The following is a 17,452-nucleotide window of genomic DNA, read 5'->3' on the forward strand; positions in this document are numbered from 1 at the left end:
TTGCCATCCCCCCACCTCCACACTGTTCCTTCCTTGCTTCCTGCAGGTTCTTAGCTTCAGAAGGTCTAAAGTGTGTCTTAAGAATCTGTTTTTAAACACGAAGAAAAAGCATAGGTGAATGGCTAAGTAAATACTACAGGTCTGGTGTAGTTAAGTCAGAGCAGGGCATTGTCTTTACAGACAAGTTGAGCTTAGTATTAAGTATATTATCTTATTTTCTGTATTCTTGATGATGTGCTATCTGGGTCTCACTGACCATTAGCTCTCTCCCAGGGCCAGCTAATTCTTAGAAATGGCAAACAACTTGCCTGCAAGCCCAACTTTGATATGCAAACCATCCAACCCCAAATCCATATTCCCACCCATTGCCTACACTAAACCACTTCAACGCCAGGTACCAGGAAACTAGGGATGACCCTGTAGCCCAGAGCCTGCTGAAATTATTCAAACTATGCAATCCTAACCCTGCTTAGCTGCTTACCCTGCCTTACCCATTCCTTCCAGTCACAACCACAATGAAAGCTTTTGTCCACACTTTCTCATTACTTCTTTTGCCTCCTGACTGACCCTGATGCTCCCCTCTGTGGCCCTGCATAGTGTGGTGTGCTCCCTCCTTTTGAGAACTGTGAGTAACAAACTATTTCAATGGAGGTCATCTCCTGATCTGTTAGCGTCACCAAACCTGAATAATAATGAAACTTACATTTAAAACAGACATGTTGGTGAGTTTATATCCCCTTGTCATAATTGCTCTCCAAAGATTATTTGTTAGTGATAATCAATATAGGAAAATTCTATAATTCACCCTTATCTTGTCAATGATTTTACTATCAAATTGGGTAAATACATAGAAAGCATATCAAAATTTTAAATGAAAAAGCTTGAAATAGTTTACATGTTAGGTCACAATATCAAGTTTTAAAAAATATCTTGGGCCCGCCGAGTGGCACGATGGTTAAGAACTGGCTTGGGATGCCAGAGGGCCCCGGTTCGGATCCCACATATTAGGCCAGTGACACTGCCCTCTATAGCTAAGATGCTGAACAACAGCTCAACCTGGAGCTGGGCTGCCATGAGTCACCGGCGATGGCGAAGGCTGCAGCCCCTGTGGCAGTGGGTTGCCATGGGCTACCATGTGTAGCCAGCAGCCAGCGTGAGCAGCCGCAGTGAACGGCCATCCAGAAGCCGGCGACTGATCTGCTTCGCCTGGGAAGAGCGCAATGATGGTGCCAACTTGAGCCAGTGAACCGATGTCCTCCACAACTAGGCTGAAGAACAAAAGGACAGCAACTTATCTGTTCCCCTTCCCCCAATTCCCCAGCACTGTTCCCATACCCCCAATTCTCCAATAAAAATCTTAAAAAAAAATCTTGACATTTTAAATTTATCACAATACAAATATGGGAAAGTTAAACAGGATAAATGTAATGAACTGTTATCAAGAAAACAATTGTTTAATTGGTAGCTTAACTATGGCTCATATGAAAAAGATTTAGAGGTTGTAAGATGTAACATGGTGGCTCTAAAAATACAACAAATATTGGGTTCATTCAGTACAACCAGTGTTAATGTCCAGGTCAGGGGATCTGAGAGTTCTATAACATACACTTAACACGTCATGTGAAAAAGGTCATATCCAGTGTGACCATTACTTTTTGAGAGAACTCCCTGTGAATTGGGATGTATCTATAAAAAGGTGACCCAAAATCATAATGGGGTGGAAATCATCAACTTAAATAAACACCTCCAAAATGTTAAGGGTTATATGTGTAAAAGCGATGGATTTATTCTGCGAAGATACAAAGCACAGAACAAAGACCCATCAAGAAATTCACAGAAAAGTGGATTTTACTTTTATATAAGAAAGAGCTTTCTAATAATTACTGTTGTACAAAAGTGAAATTTTCTTGAATCACAGAAAGTATTGAACTAAATAAATAATCACTAGTTATAGATGTTGTAGATGAAATGTCTATGTTGAATGGACAGCTTGACTTACTCCAAAAATACTTTATCATTCTAAAATTCAAAGTTTTGACATCAAAATTACAACTAAACTACCAAACAACCATCATTGAGAATCGCCTGAAGTCTAGCTGAAAGAAGTCCTATAACTAAGGATATACAGAAGAAGCCACATTGAGCCTGGTAGGAGGAGCTCAGATGTAGGACAGGCTGGCCCCACACCAACTTGTGGCAGTTAAAAATTGAGAGCGATATCTTAGCTGTGGAGGTCCCCCTTGAGGAGCTAGGGGTCCAAGCCCCACACCAGGCTCCCCAGGCCCAGGGTCCCAGTGCTGGGAAGAGAAGTTCCCGTAAGTTCTGGCTGTGAAAACCAGCAGAGTTTGTGGCTGAGTGAGACAGAGCATGGCTGGAGTTCCAGATGCTACTCTTAAAGGACCCACAAATGGACTTACTTGCTGATGGACTCACTCACTTTGAGTTCCAGTGTTGGGACAACAGTTCAAAAGGTGTCAGGAACATACAGGGAACAACTTAATTGTCTGGCTTCAGGACGAGGGCTAGAGGGGCAGCTTTCTCCCAGACAGGAGTGCTGACAGAAGCCATTTCTTCCTTTGTTGAGTTTTCCCCCCACCCAGTGTGCACACCCAGGTGGCTGCCCTATTTGAGTCTCCATCAACCTGGCTAACACTCTCAGCCCCACCCTGGTGATTCCAAGAGACCCACCCCACCCAACTTGCAGGCCCACTCAGCTTCCAGTGGTTTTTTCATACAAACGGCCTGTCTTGGCTCATGGTTCAGACTTTTATAAAATCTTTCAGAGATTCACAAACCACAGAGAACCAGCATCTGATTCTTGGCATGCCCCATACCCCTTGCTAAGTAGTCCCAAGCCTGACAGTAGCAACAGCTGGCCTCAGTTTGCAGTTTAGCCTCTCCAGGTACCTTCAACACTAGTGTTGGTGGCAGACATCTTTCGTTTGCTTTGTAGCTCATTCCAGGTGGTCCTGGGCAGGGCATAGGCTGAGGCTGAACTTGACTTGTTGTGGAGCCCTTCCCAGGAGGCCCTGTGGCCAGCTCAGCTGGTGGCTGGCTTTGAACCCAGTCAGAACACCCCCAGGCTGCCTCCCTGGATGATACACCCAAAAGGCAGACTGGGCAGGCACCAGACCCTGCTAAAGCAAATCCTTCTCTGGAAGGTCAGCCTCTGCACAACTGCTCCTCCGCTGTAGTCACAGCCAGTCCTAACAACCAATTCCTCCCATTGATGTGCTAACATCAACCAAGGCTCAACTATGACAAAAGAGCACACACAACCCACACAATGAACCTACCTGGAGCACCCAGCTCAGGTGACCAGGGAGACTGCACCACTGGAACCCACAAGTCATCTGCTACATAAGGCCACTCTACCAAGACTGAGAGATATGAGATCTGCCTAATACATAGACAGAAACACAGGGAGATAGTCAAATGAGGAGACAAATAAACATGTCCCATATGAAAGAACAAGACAAAATTCCAGAAAAATAACTAAAGAAAATGGAGACAATTTACCAGGTGCAGTGTTTAAAACTTTGCCTATAAGGATGCTGAATACTTTCAGTGAGAACTTCAACAGATAGAAGGGAAACATTAGAAAAAGGAGGTAGAAAACCTAAAAAAGAACCAGTCAGAAATGAAGACTACATTAGAGGGAATCAACAGTAGATTAGATGAAACAGAGGATCGAATCAGTGATTTGGAAGATAAATAGCAGAAAACACAAAATTGGAACAGAAAAACAAATTTAAAAAAATGAAGATAGTTTAAGGGCCTCTGGGGTAACATCAAGCATACCAACGTTTGCATCACAGGGATACCAGAAAGAGAAGAGAGAGAGCAAGGAATTGAAAGCCCACTTAAAAAATTAATGACAGAAAGTTTTCATTAACTTGGCAAGGGAAATAGACATACAAGTCCAGGAAGTGCAGAGAGTCCCAAACAAGATGACCACAAAGAGGTCCACATTAAGACACATCACAATTAAAATGCCAAAGGTTAAAAATGAAGAATCTTAAAGCATCAAGAGAAAACCAACTAGTTACTTACAAGGAGCTCTCATAAGGGTGTCAGCTGATTTCTCAACAAAAACTTTGCAAGCCAGGAAAGATTGACAGGAAATATTCAAAGTGATGAAAAGCAAGAATCTATAACCAAGATTACTCTACCCAGCAAAGCTATCATTTAGAATCTAAAGACAGATAAAGAGTTTTCCAAACAAGAAAAAGCTAAAGGAATTCATCACCACCAAACCAGTATTACGAGAAATGTTAAAGGAACTTCTGTAAGAAGAAAAAAAGATAAAAAATATGAATAATAAAATGGCAATAACTACATATCTAGCAAAAATTACTTTAAATGTAAATGGATTAAATGCTCCTCTGAAAGGATATAGGGTGGCTGAATGAATAAGAAAACAAGACCCATACCTATGCAGTTTGCAAGAGACCAACTTCAGCTAGAAAGACACACAGAGACTGAAAGTAAAGGAATGGAAAAGATATTTCATGAAAATAGAAACAACAACAAAATCTGGAGTAGCAATACCTATACCAGACAAAATAGAATTTAAAACAAAAGATATAACAGGAAACAAAAAAATGACCCAGTAATTCCACTTCTGAGTATTTATCTGAAGAAACTGAAAACACTAACTAGAAAACCATATGCATTCCAATGTTCATTGCAGCATTATTTACGATAGACAAGATACGAAAGCAACCTGTGTCCATCGATAGATGAATGGATAAAGAAGAAGTGGTGCATCATATATACAATAGAATATTACTCAGCCATAAAGAAGAATTAAATATTACCATCTTCAACAACATTGATAGACCTAGGCGGTATTGTGCTAAATGAAATAAGTCAGACAGAGGAAGACAAATACCATATGATTTCATTTGTATGTGGAATCTAACAACCAAAATAAATGAACAATAAAACAGAGACAAATGCATAGATACAGAGAACATTTTGGTGGTTCCCAGATGGGAGGGGGTGTTGGGGAGATGGGTGGAATGGGAAAGGGATTAAGAAGTACAAATTTGTAGTTACAAAATAGTCATGGGAATGTAAAGTATAGCATTGAGAATATAGTTAATAATATTGTAATAGCTATGGATGGTGTCAGATAGGTACTAGATTTATCAGGGTAAACAGTTTGTAAGTTATATGAATGTCTAATCACTATGTTGTACACTAGAAACTAGTAAAATATTGTATGTCAACTGTAATTAAAAAATAAAAATAAATAAAAAAATAAATTGACAATGTGATTTGGAAAACAAAAAATAATTCCAAGCAAATTTAAAATCCTTTTTGAGCCTATATTTTCTCAAATAAGATGGTATGTATTTCATAGCATGTTTTTAGTATATTATTATTCTTTTATTAACAAATACAACACAATTTTAAATGACTGATTATTTTTCTTCAATTGCATTGATATTTCTTTGGGAAAAGAATCATAAATCTTATGATTGCATAGGGTAAATCTCATTTCTACATTTAAGCTAGTGTTGAAGACAAAATGGTTAGCCTCCTCCTACTTATTCTCAGCCCTGGTATATGTGGCATGGCCTGAGTGCTCAAATTTGTCCCATCAGCTAGCTCTCTGTCCTGTAAATCTGACCAGTAAATTAAGGTTTTTGGAGAGTGAGGTGAAATGCAACTTTTCAATTTTATTGCTGACTTTTTTCTGTTTGAAGATCTTAAAACTAAGCCTCAACTTCTTTTTATTTATTTATTTATTTATTTATTTATTTATTTATTTATTTATTTATTTTTATTGGGGAATTGGGGGGATGGGAACAGTGCTGGGGAATTGGGGGAAGGCGAACAGACAAGTTGCTGTCGTTTTGTTCTTCAATCTAGTTGTGGAGGACGTTGCTTCACTGGCCCAAGTTGGCACCATCATTGCACTCTTCCTGGGCGAGGCAGATCAGTCGCCGGCTTCTGGACGGCCGCTCACTGCGGCTGCTGGCCGCTCACGCTGGCTGCTGGCTACACACGGTAGCCCATGGCAACTCACTGCCACAGGGGCTGCAGTCTACGCCGTTGCCGGCGACTCACAGCAGCCCAGCTCCAGGTTGAGCTATTGTTCAGCATCTTAGCTGTGGAGGGCAGTGTCACTGGCCCTCACATGTGGGATCCGAACCAGGGCCCTCTGGCGTCCCAAGCCAGTTCTTAACCATCGCGCCACTCGGCCGGCCCAAGCCTCAACTTCTTTGATAAGTTTTTTTTTTCTTCTTAACAAATTATGGACAAATTAAACTGGCTTTATTAATTTAATGACTGGGAAAATTGTAAATCTTGTCCCTTCAAATTTTTGGCTTGGCAAGGACTTTCTCTTAGCTTTAAAATAGAGAAACAGGCAAAACAAAGCCCCAAACTGATCAGATTATGAGGTGTCATATGAAGTAAAATTTGGAAGAGGCCATCACTGATTTTATTCTAAACCCATCTTTTGCCCAAACCCAAGTATAATGAATTGCATGTGAGAGGCTCCAAGTTTGGGCATCTGAAATGGGTTGATGGCAAAATGGTGGACAAAAATACCTGTTTATAATTTTGTGGGTAAAATTGGCAAAGGGCAGAACTTTTTATTAACACTCTGGAGTCTTCTTTGTTCTAGTTTTATAACCAGGGAACAAAGTGCTGTGAACTTTGCATACATCCTCCCTTTATTTAATCTGATACCACTTTCTCATTAATATAGGTGGACTCTAAAGTTAATTAAAACACCTGATGAGTACTTCCTGCCACCCAAATTCCTTGTGGTCTATGATAATTGATGGTTATTTTGTTTATTTATTACAACTCTTTTGGAATGTTCTCTCTGCTTGGACTCAGGATAATTTTTGTAAGTTATAGTTAAACCTTTTACAAGAAAGCTTTTTTCTTAGATAAAATCTTACTTGGAAGAATAGCCAAAGAAAACAGATAAAATAAGAGCTATTGTGGCTGGAGCAGTGAGGCAACTTCTGAACCCCAACTTTCTGGTTCTTCTCTTTCATGTGATTTCACATATGAATACACTGGTCTGTCCCATATTTAAACAGTGAAGTAGTTTAAAAAGTATAAGTAATTTAGAAGAAGAATATATTTTACTTTTCACACCTCTTATAAAAATTATACATTCATGATTTGAACTGCTTTTAGATAAATTAGGATCATACTCCTATGATTCTATTTGCTAATGATGTGGGTTTATAGTCACAAGTAGAAGTTGTCTCCAGAGTGGTGCTGCTTTGTAAGTACTGTCAGACAGAAGGGCTTAAAGCCAACTACTCTAAAATCTTTAACAAAAAAATTTTTCTTTTAAAGTGTATTGGGGAACATTGTGTTTTTCCAGGACCCATCAGCTCCAAGTCAAGCAGTTGTTTCAATCTAGCTGTGGAGGGCACAGCTCCTTAGCCCATGTGGGAATTGAACCAGCAACCTTGAGCCTGCGCTGTAACCACCTGAGTTAACCGGCCACCCTAAAATCTTTTAGATCAACATTTGTGGTAAACGCTGTTCAAAATTTAATTGGCTGATAGTCAACAGTTATGTACAGTTGGATGAACTCATTTCGATATCCATGGGTAAATTTTCCAACTAATTTTGCCCTGGAGGTTTCACCAGAACACTTTAAATCTCATGAGTCCATCACTGAGATTTTTATTTTTTAAGGCAAAAGTGAGGTATTTATAAGTGCCTTACATATTTTTTCCAGTGAGGTCCTCCAGTGTGAACTTTTGGGACGGAGCCCCGAAGGAGGCACAGAACTCTGTTTTGAAGGAATGTTGGCCCTACCTTTGGAGTATTCCTCCTTGTCCATCTTCTAGACTGACATAAATCTAATTGTGTTCTTGACTTTCATAAGAGATTCAAAGCTATTAAAATATATAGCTCTTCTAAAAACCTGCAGCAATAATATGTACCCTGGGCTCTTGTTAGCAAATATAACCTTGAACATAACCTACTTCTCTCTGTAGCTCCATTTCAGGGAGAAAAAGGGACTCAGTGAAGGGTGTATAGTTCATCCACAGTTACCAGATTTGTAGTCACAAAGTGTGGTCCCTGGACCGTCAGCATGGAATCACTGAGGAGCCCCTTAAAAATGCTAAGGCCCTGGCCTCACCGTGTCACTCTGAAATCTGAATCTCTGGAATGGGACACAGAAGCCTGTAATTAAATGAGCAGTGTTACAGTCTGAATTGAGACCCCATGCTCTCCACATTCTCAATCTACCTGGGACCAAGTCAGATCAAAGAATCATTTTCACTAAATTGTGTTCTGGCATTAAGCCCTCAGAGACCTTGGAAGAAGCCATCGTGTAGAGAAAGCATACAATTTTTTGAGGAGCCCGGCTGTTGCAAACCCTCTCTCCTCTCCATCATCAGTGTGAATGCTGGTGGATGGTGCATGTGGCTACTCTCCACCATCACTGTGGATGCTCCTTGCCTGGAGTGGGAGCAACAGGAATTCTTAACTCCCCTCTTTGGCCAGGATTCACCCCCCTTTTCTTCCCAAATGTGTCTCAGAAGGTTTCCAGTTCCTTTTTTACTTTAAACATTTTATTTTACTTTAAATCGAAATGCAACATTGTTGTAGCTATTGTAGAAATATTCTTTAGATGTCATCCACTGTCACTCAATGCATAGTTTACCATTCAGGGTCTCCTGGGATGATTTTCCTTAGGTCCACTTGCTGCTACTGACAGCTGTATCCCTTCAAGTAAGCAACACTTGTTCCATCTTATGGGCCATGTGAATGTGGTAACTGATCATGTTTTTTACTTTGCTTTGGTAACTTGGCAATTCAGCATTAAATGCATGCCTCACTTTTAATAACTAACTGTGCAGGTCATTATGGCATATATTTTTATATGTTGACTCTCCTTGTTTTTATCTCATTATGTGACAAGAAGGAATACAATTCTTTCTTCACCCTGATTTTTTAAATCCTTGGGGTAAAATTTTAAAGTTATCTAATATATGTTTTGTGATTCTTTAAATCCTTTAAGAATGAAGGTGGAAATTCAATAATGAACAAATAAAAACAATACTACATAAAAATTAAACTTTTGTTTTCATTGTGCTCTGCACATAAAGGGCATAATAAATGCTTGCTGAATGAATGAGTGATGAGTTCTAGAAAGCATGTAAAGAAAATCGACATACACTATTTGAGCAGAGGATACAAGAATAGACCAATAGTAATAATAGCTGACAGCAATTGTGAGCTATAGACATGATCTTACTTAACCTTCACAAGGAATGAATGAGCTAGGTATAACTAATACAGATAATGACACTGAGTTGTAGAAACAACAATGAGTTCCTCAGATCATCAGAACGTAAGTGGCATAGTAGGAAGTTTTGAATACATGTCCTATAGCCAAACCCTTGGTTCAGGTATTGGTAAGATCCCAGTGGCTACAGGACTTTGGCTGGCTTCTGCCTTCTTTGTTCCAAGTGTTAATTTGTCCTGACTAACTCAATTTTTACTTGAGGTTGTCCTGTTGTCTGAGATGAAGACAAGATTAATACAAACTTTGCTTCACATCCTGGATGAAATCCAATGTTTTCCCTAAGATCTCTGCGGATTCGTGGACCATTTTGCATCCACAATTTTGGCTCAGAGCTCCTGCTTTGATGGGGCTCATGAGACTCTCCCTGTCTTTCCTCTTTAGCGTCTCTTCTGTCTTCTCTTGCTGACCCACAGTGGAGCATGGTTTCTTTGGTTGATTTCCACAATTTTTCTCTTGTGATGCACTTGCGTGTTGCAGATTTTAGGAAGGTTTGGGGGAACAGAGACAATTTACAGGTAGAATCCCAAACCATTTAACAGTGATCATTGGACACTCCTGTCCTTAAATGTCCTTTGGCTACTTTGCCACAGGAGGTTCCTCATTGGCTGCTTTCTCCAACAGGTGCCAGGTTGTGGCTCAGCCCCTCTCCCTTCTCCCCACCCAGTGGCTATGCAACCCAAAGAGTTGGGGTGGCTGGAGGTAAGGGAGTGCATTCCATGTGATGTGAGCATGGATAGTTTTAAATCAATCCTCAACTTGCAGACCACTTGACCTGCCTGAAAAGGCCCTTGTGGTGTAGGTTTTTTTCGTTTCTTCTTTCCCACTTCCCATTTCATAATGACCCCCCCTTTCCTGCTTTAAGGAAGAATGGCACATGCCTCCTCCATCCCAAATTTTACTACGGTATATTGCTCAGAAGCGTAGAACGTTCGTGAGAGGGGATCATTTGCCACACTGAGGTGGGTCTAAGAAAGTGACAGATGCTGGTGATTGTGTAGCTATTTCTTTTTAAGTCAGGTGTTTTCCGATTCTTGGCTTGTCACAAAATTGAAGGAGGACTTGATCAAGTTGTCAACTGATAGATCTCTTTAAAATACATTTTGAAAATACATAACTATGCTCTATTTTGGGAAATGTAACACAGAGAGAACTCAGCAGTTGGATGATGATACTATACTAAAATACCTTTATTCCCATCTACTTATTTAGGTGAGTAGGGTTTTAGTATTTTCATCTATTAAAAAGCAAAGCCAGGATAGAATTAATGCTGTGCCCTGTGTCATTTTAGCAGTAAATGTAGTCACTTAAAAATATGGGAACTCATCAGAAAAAGACCTGTGCAAGACTTATTAGGATAAACATTTCCTATTTTTCTTTTACTTTTCATGTAATATATTTGATCATTTTCCTCAGTGGTGTACTGCTAATAATTGTAATGAAAATTCAATCTATACAATTTATTAAAAAATCCAAGTTTTCAATTCATAGGAAATTAACCACCAATTTAAAATTTTAACTTTTATTCATTTGGAGTAATCAATAAAAATACTTTCAAACATAAAAATGTATTAAATTTGAATAAAATTCAATGGCAGGAGTGGAATGGAAATCCAAGTTTAAGAATAAAACATAAACATTAACAAAGGGTAAGATAAACACAATATAAAGAGAAATAAATAAAGTTCTAGTCTTTTCCTCTGGCACCTCAGTAGATCATCTTGCACAGGCCTTAGTGCAAATGTACCCAAACCACCTGGGAGGGCCCCGCCATAATTCAGTGGACAGGCAGGTCTCCCCTATGCGCTAGAGGAAGGAAGGTGGGTAAGGATGAATCATGGTCATATTCCTGCCCAAGTCACCACCATAGATTGAGTGTTCCATGTATATTGACCTTGTAGCTATTACTTAGCTTTTCTTTTTTCAATATAGCTACTCTTCACTGAAAAATGAAAATGCTTCATGAATATTAATAAAAACAATCTTATCTCTTCTCCCCAGATGGTGTAATAAAGGCCTAAAAATACCAAGGAACTTTTCTGAAATATTACAAGTAAGTGAAAGAAAGAGGAATAGGGTCCTTGAATCCTCATTCTGGGTTATTACACTATAATTTGTGACTAGAGGTGTGAGATGAAGTAAATAACTTAAAGATTTTAGCATTGTGGTTTATTGTGACTTGTTAAAACAGTCTGCTGAGTAACAAGCTCTTCTTATGACATTTCTTAGAATTGCCTTTCAAAACAGGCCTGATCAAGTTTTTCCTTCACCAGATTCCCTCATTGGTAACAGGATACAGAATTATAGAACAATATTGAAATACTGAAGTTAGGATTCTGACAGGGGTATGTGCCTGAAAAATATTTTCATTGGTTGTATTAGTGATGCCCTTCACTGTCTGGAGCTCAAATGAGGTGAGCACTACAGACAAAGTCAGGAAAGCTGCAGGGAGATGTGGCAGGAAGGGTGAGCAGTGTGATGGTGGACACATTTTCTGACTCAGATAATGCCTTAATCCTACCTAAGCCCCTTTTAATCCCCCAGGATACAAGCACCTGTCAATTTAGGGGCCAGTAGCTGTCCTGTCCAAGAAGGATAGTTGACATCACCTCCATTGTGACCCCATCGAGACAGGTGTGAATCCTTGGCTTTGAGAAAGTTGGAGTGGAGAATGGGGGTCTGGGTGACTGATGCCATCTCTGTTTGTTCCCCTTGAGATATAATTCACATATAGAGTTCAGTCTTTTGAAGTATACAGTTCAGAGGTTTTTAGTATACATGTTCTCAGAGTTTCACAACCCTTACCACTATCTAATTCCAGAATATTTTCTGCACCTCAAAAAGAAACCTCATGCCCACTAGCAGTCACTCCCATTCCTTACTCCTTCCAGCCCCTGCCAACCATTTCTGTCTCTAAGGATTTGCCTAATTTGTTGATTATAGACATTTCATATAAATGGAATCATGCAACATGTGACCCTTTGTGTCTGGCTTGTTTCACTCACCATAACGTTTTTGAAATTCTTCCATGTTGTAGCAGGATTTTGTTCCTTTAATGACTAAATAATATTCCACTGTATGTGCATGCCACAATTTGTTTATCCGTTTATCAGCTGATGGACCTTTGTGTTGTTTTCACTTTTTGGCTATCTTGAATAATGCTGCTATTAACATTTGTGAACAGTTTTCTTTTTTTTTTAATTGGGGTATTGGGGGGATGGGAACAGTGCTGGGGAATTGGGGGAAGGGGAACAGACAAGTTGCTGTCGTTTTGTTCTTCAGTCTAGTTGTGGAGGACGTTGCTTCACTGGCCCAAGTTGGCACCATCATTGCGCTCTTCCTGGGCGAGGCAGATCAGTTGCCGGCTTCTGGACGGCCGCTCACTGCGGCCGCTGGCCGCTCCCGCTGGCTGCTGGCTACATACGGTAGCCCATGGGAACCCACTGCCACAGGGGCTGCAGCCTACGCCGCCGCCGGCGACTCACGGCAGCCCAGCTCCAGATCGAGCTGTTGTTCAACATCTTAGCTGTAGAGGGCAGTGTCACTGGCCCTCATATGTGGGATCCGAACCGGGGCCCTCTGGCATCCCAAGCCAGTTCTTAACCATCGCACCACTCGGCCAGCCCGGGTTTTCTATTTTTTTTAAAGTGCATGTTATTGAGAGCTCATTTTAGTTGAACAATGTTGATAGGTAGGCTAGTCAAGATCCATTTATGTTAGACCTTACATTTGTCTGGCTAGTCCAGAAGCCATTGAGGATTGGAAGTAAGAAATAAAAGAATTTCTGTTTACTTCATTATGTGTCAGGATGTGAAGAATAAAACATTTATTTGCCTGTCCCATGTACATATTTTAAATCACCTTTACAGATTTAGTTCAAAGACATTACCAGCTGATTATTCATTGTCACTGCTGTACCACAATTGCATTTCAGAAATGTTTCCTCATATATAGGGTTGTTTATGGTTTGACTTCAACCAAATCACGAGCCCAATGTTTCCCAAACTGAGTGGTGCGGTGTCGTTGGGTACTGAAAGAAAATCACAGGGCGCTGCAGGAATATTTTAAAATTCAAGTTCACAGTACTCAAAACTAGGTACCGCTAGTTAAAGATAGGTTACAGTTTCAGCATTAGATAGTGATACATTCTGTTACAGTAATGTCTTTGTAAAGCTGGAATTTTGGCAGTATCTCAGATACAAAGCAAGTACTACATGAAAATCAATGTAGAACAGGTAGTGGAGGTGATCATCCTATTTAAAGCTTTGAGAAGTTGTGTAGTATCCAGCTGATGCATCCCCAAAAGAAGTAATTTTGGTTATTTAAGAATAAAATAGAAATAGATATATTTTTTCTTTGTTGTGACCTAAATGTTATTTGAACCTAACTACTTAATAAATAGAACTTTAGGTAATTATTTTGGCCTCAGGGATGCCATGAAAAAAATTACTGAGATACAAAGTTTGCAATAAACAAAGAAGTTTGGGAACCTTTGTTCTAGTCTTTTTCCCCTTAATTTATAATCTTTGCTACACCGAACTCTCATTATCTCTAAAACTTGTCCCACCATTTCATGGGGCCATGTCCTTGTATGCGTCACTTTATTTTGGAGTTTCCCCTTTCTTTCCATTCTTCTCTCTGAAAGACTTTTGTTATTTTTCAAGTCTCTGCTCAAATACGCCTTCCTCTGAGAAGCCTTCTTGGACCTCTCTGGGTGTAATTGGCTGCTGAATCTTCACAATATTGCTACCACAATATCCAGTTCCTTCTTGCACTCTAATGCCCACTGTGGGGCAACGTGCTGTTATCTGTCTAGATCACTCTACTTCCTCTGCCTTTCTGAGTTTCACAGCCACAGAAACCACATCTTGGCACCTCTGTGTCCCCAGTACAGTGCCCAGCACATTGTGAGTGACTGGTTAACTGCATGAATGGGCTGAATAATAATATGAAATATCTATCAAGCTACCTACCACCTCCCCATTAAGATTCACATTTTTCATTGGAAGCAATTTGCAGAGAAGCCATTTGAATACTAATTGTGGCCATTTCAATTTCCTGACTACAACCTCAAAGCACATGTGAAACACAAAAGTTGAGCCAATCTAAGATCTCCAGTTTAAATGATACAGTTCACTTCAAGTTCAGCCTGAATTGGGCTTAAATGAAATAAAATTGATAGCAGATGAAAGCTCAACAGGTTCCAGGATAATTACATACTTGTTATGATATTCTCACTAATTGGAGCGCTAGCTGGATGAACCTCAGCTTCTGGAACTGCTGCTGGGGTAACTGGCAGACACATCTGTTTGGGATGAATCTGCATATTTGCTCATTTGCCAAAAATGTAAAGTAGAGCTCTGGATTAGTTTCAGTTCACTTAATCACTTCCAAGCTGAAGAAGCAGCTGAATATATTATAATGCTTCCCCCTCCCTTTAACATGCCAAATTTCATCCACAAGTGAACATTCAAACAAGGCAACTTAAAAGCAGACTGTCTAGAATAGTGACACACAGAGATACATACATTCTTCAGATTAATGTATATTACTCTCATTTATCTAAAAAGGAGCCAAGTCCTCACACCAGAGAGGAGACTGATAAAAGAAAACCCTTTAGAAGCGCTTATTTTCAAGAGTGGGGTGAAACTTGCATTTTCCTAAAGAAAGACCCTTTTAAACTTATATTTCATTCCCTTTGGCAATGTGTGCATTAAAAGATAAGTATTTGCTTCAGGGTTTCAAAAGTTGTGCTTCTAACAGAATTAAAGTTTAACCTTCATTAGTCCCGGTGGTGTTCTTTCTAAAATAACTTCTGTCACAGTACTTTAATGCCATGTTCATGTTACATTATCATGGTTCTTAAATTGTAGTAATCCTCCTGTCCCTTAGATTCAGTATAAAGCAATTTCATATTATATTGTACTTGGCAGACTCAGGTTATCTTCAAATGTTCTACAAAAATAAAACTATCAGTCTACAGAGCAGTAACCATCCTATGGAGATAAAATGTGTTATAAAGAAAGGGCTTCTCTTCCATTTCAAAACACCAGTTGGAACAATGTCTCCAATTACTCCTCTTGGTTAATATTTATGTAACTTTTATTTCAGAGCATCAGAAGCAGCCAGTGGCTGAGTTAACTTTGGGGTAGAAATTCATTTGTAGGAACTGTCCTTACCTGCAAGGTCAGCTCCACTGTGCTTGGCAGGGGTCCCTCCCCAGGCCCCTGCCTATTTCATTGAATTGGGCCATGTATCAAGGATCAACTGTATCCCTACTATGTGCCAGATGCGTTTTCTAAGGACTGTGTGTTTAGCTGTAAAGAAGAAAGACTATGTATATATATATATATATATATATATATATATATATATTTTTTTTTTTTTAAGATTTTTAAATTGGGGAATTAGGGGAGGGGAATAGTGTTGGGGAATTGTGGGGAGGGGAACAGTCAAATTGTTGTCCCTTTGTTCTTCAGTCTAGTTGTGGAGGACACTGCTTCACTGGCCCAAGTTGGTATTATGATCATTGGCTCTTCCCGGCTGAGGCAGTTGGTCGCCGGCTATTGGACGGCCAGTCACGATGGCTCACGATGGCTGCCAGCCACTCATGACAGCCCAGCTCCAGGTCAAGCTGTTGTTCACAATCTTAGCTGTAGAGGACACAGCTTACTGACACATGTGGGAATCGAACCGGCAGCTCTCTTGTTCAGAGCCCATGCTCTTACCAACTGAGCCACTCATCCAGCTCCGTAGACAGACAATACTTTTGACTCTAACAGTTTATAATCTAATGGGAGACACAGCAAAAGTAACTTAAACTATAAAAATCAACATCATTATTAAATGATGATACAGTTGAAACAAGGTGATGGGAAAGGATTAATTTCTGAATATAGGGGGAATGCTGATGGTCAAGGAAGGCTTTTCGAGGAGGTACAATTTAAGATGAAGGCATGGATGAGAAGGAGACCCAAGGGATGAACACCACAGGTAGAGGGAACAGTAAGTGCAAGGACCTTGAGGACTGAATAATGCTAATCTCTATCCCTCTACTTCTCACCTCTACCCTGTCTCAAACCAATGCTCTCAATACTTTGTTTCCATTCATCTTTCATATGTAATTTGAGGCAGGATAGACAGGCTAGGGAATTGACAACCCCTCCAGGGTACAAAGTGAGGTGCCTCACTGGTTACACAAGTAGCAAGTGACTGTATCCAGTACCTGTAGCTGGAGAAAAACAAGAACCAGCTTCATCCAGCTAAGCTGATCCCTATGACTGGGACCTAATCTTTATCTACTTTTAATGTCATTATTTCATTTTCATTGCAGTTACTACAACGTCTATCATGCATCTGATGCCATGACAGTTCCGAAGAACCAAATAAGGAAGAAAAAGCGGGAAATGAAGGGTCCCATGAACCATGTTAATGGAATGTCACCAATTTCCTCCCTGGGAAGGATAAAACCCCCTGATCATCGTGACATCCTCAGCGCATAGTTCCCTGAATGCAACCACACTTTCCTCTCAAATGTGTACTTTCATTTTCAATAAATCGCTTTCGCTTTCCTGCATCTTTCTCCTCTTGAATTCTTGTGCAGAGACAAAACCCAGGTCACCACTGCTGCGGGCTGAGTCCTCTCTTGGACATCCTCGAGAGCCTCTGGCGATGTCTCAACCAAATGGCGATGCTCATTTATCTATCTACAGAATGCCAAAGATTCCATCTGGTAGAAACGCTCAATAAGCCAAAAGGGTCAAAGCCCGAAGAGCCAGTCATATGAATACCCAGAAAGCAGAGGTCTTAACAAATAATGTGAACTATTATTTGGATCTATGAAAACTAAAAATATAGAGTTCTTTTAGAAGATAGCTTCATGGGGTTAGGGTCTGTGTTCTATCAGTGAATCATGTAAAGCTTACAGGCCTCAAAGATATGCCTGGTTCTAACATTCTATGAGGTCTACTTAAATAACCATAAGTTTTCTACAAAGGTGAACAGTTGCTACTTTGCCTGCCTTATTCCCTGCAGGGAGGTCTCTGAAATGTTGCTAGCTTCTTGGGTTCATTTTAGGTTACAGGGGGTCTGAACAGAAGCAGAACACTATGGCTGTGTTCTTAACCTGTGGCCTGCAAGGCATCCCCATAG

General features: G+C 40.1%; 1 long non-coding RNA gene across 1 annotated transcript in view; it reads left to right on the plus strand.

Annotated features, from left to right (window-relative positions):
* The window catches only part of LOC109394454 (uncharacterized), a 39,244-nt gene extending 22,432 nt beyond the window's left edge, over positions 1-16,812 (plus strand). Inside the window, exon 3 of the long non-coding RNA XR_002126446.1 lies at positions 16,635-16,812. This is a non-coding gene — a long non-coding RNA (uncharacterized LOC109394454). The remainder of the gene's footprint in view (positions 1-16,634) is intronic.
* The last annotated feature ends 640 nt before the right edge of the window (positions 16,813-17,452 follow it).

This window comes from Hipposideros armiger, unplaced genomic scaffold, assembly GCF_001890085.2.
Source record: "Hipposideros armiger isolate ML-2016 unplaced genomic scaffold, ASM189008v1 scaffold_425, whole genome shotgun sequence".
Classification (NCBI taxonomy): domain Eukaryota; kingdom Metazoa; phylum Chordata; class Mammalia; order Chiroptera; family Hipposideridae; genus Hipposideros; species Hipposideros armiger.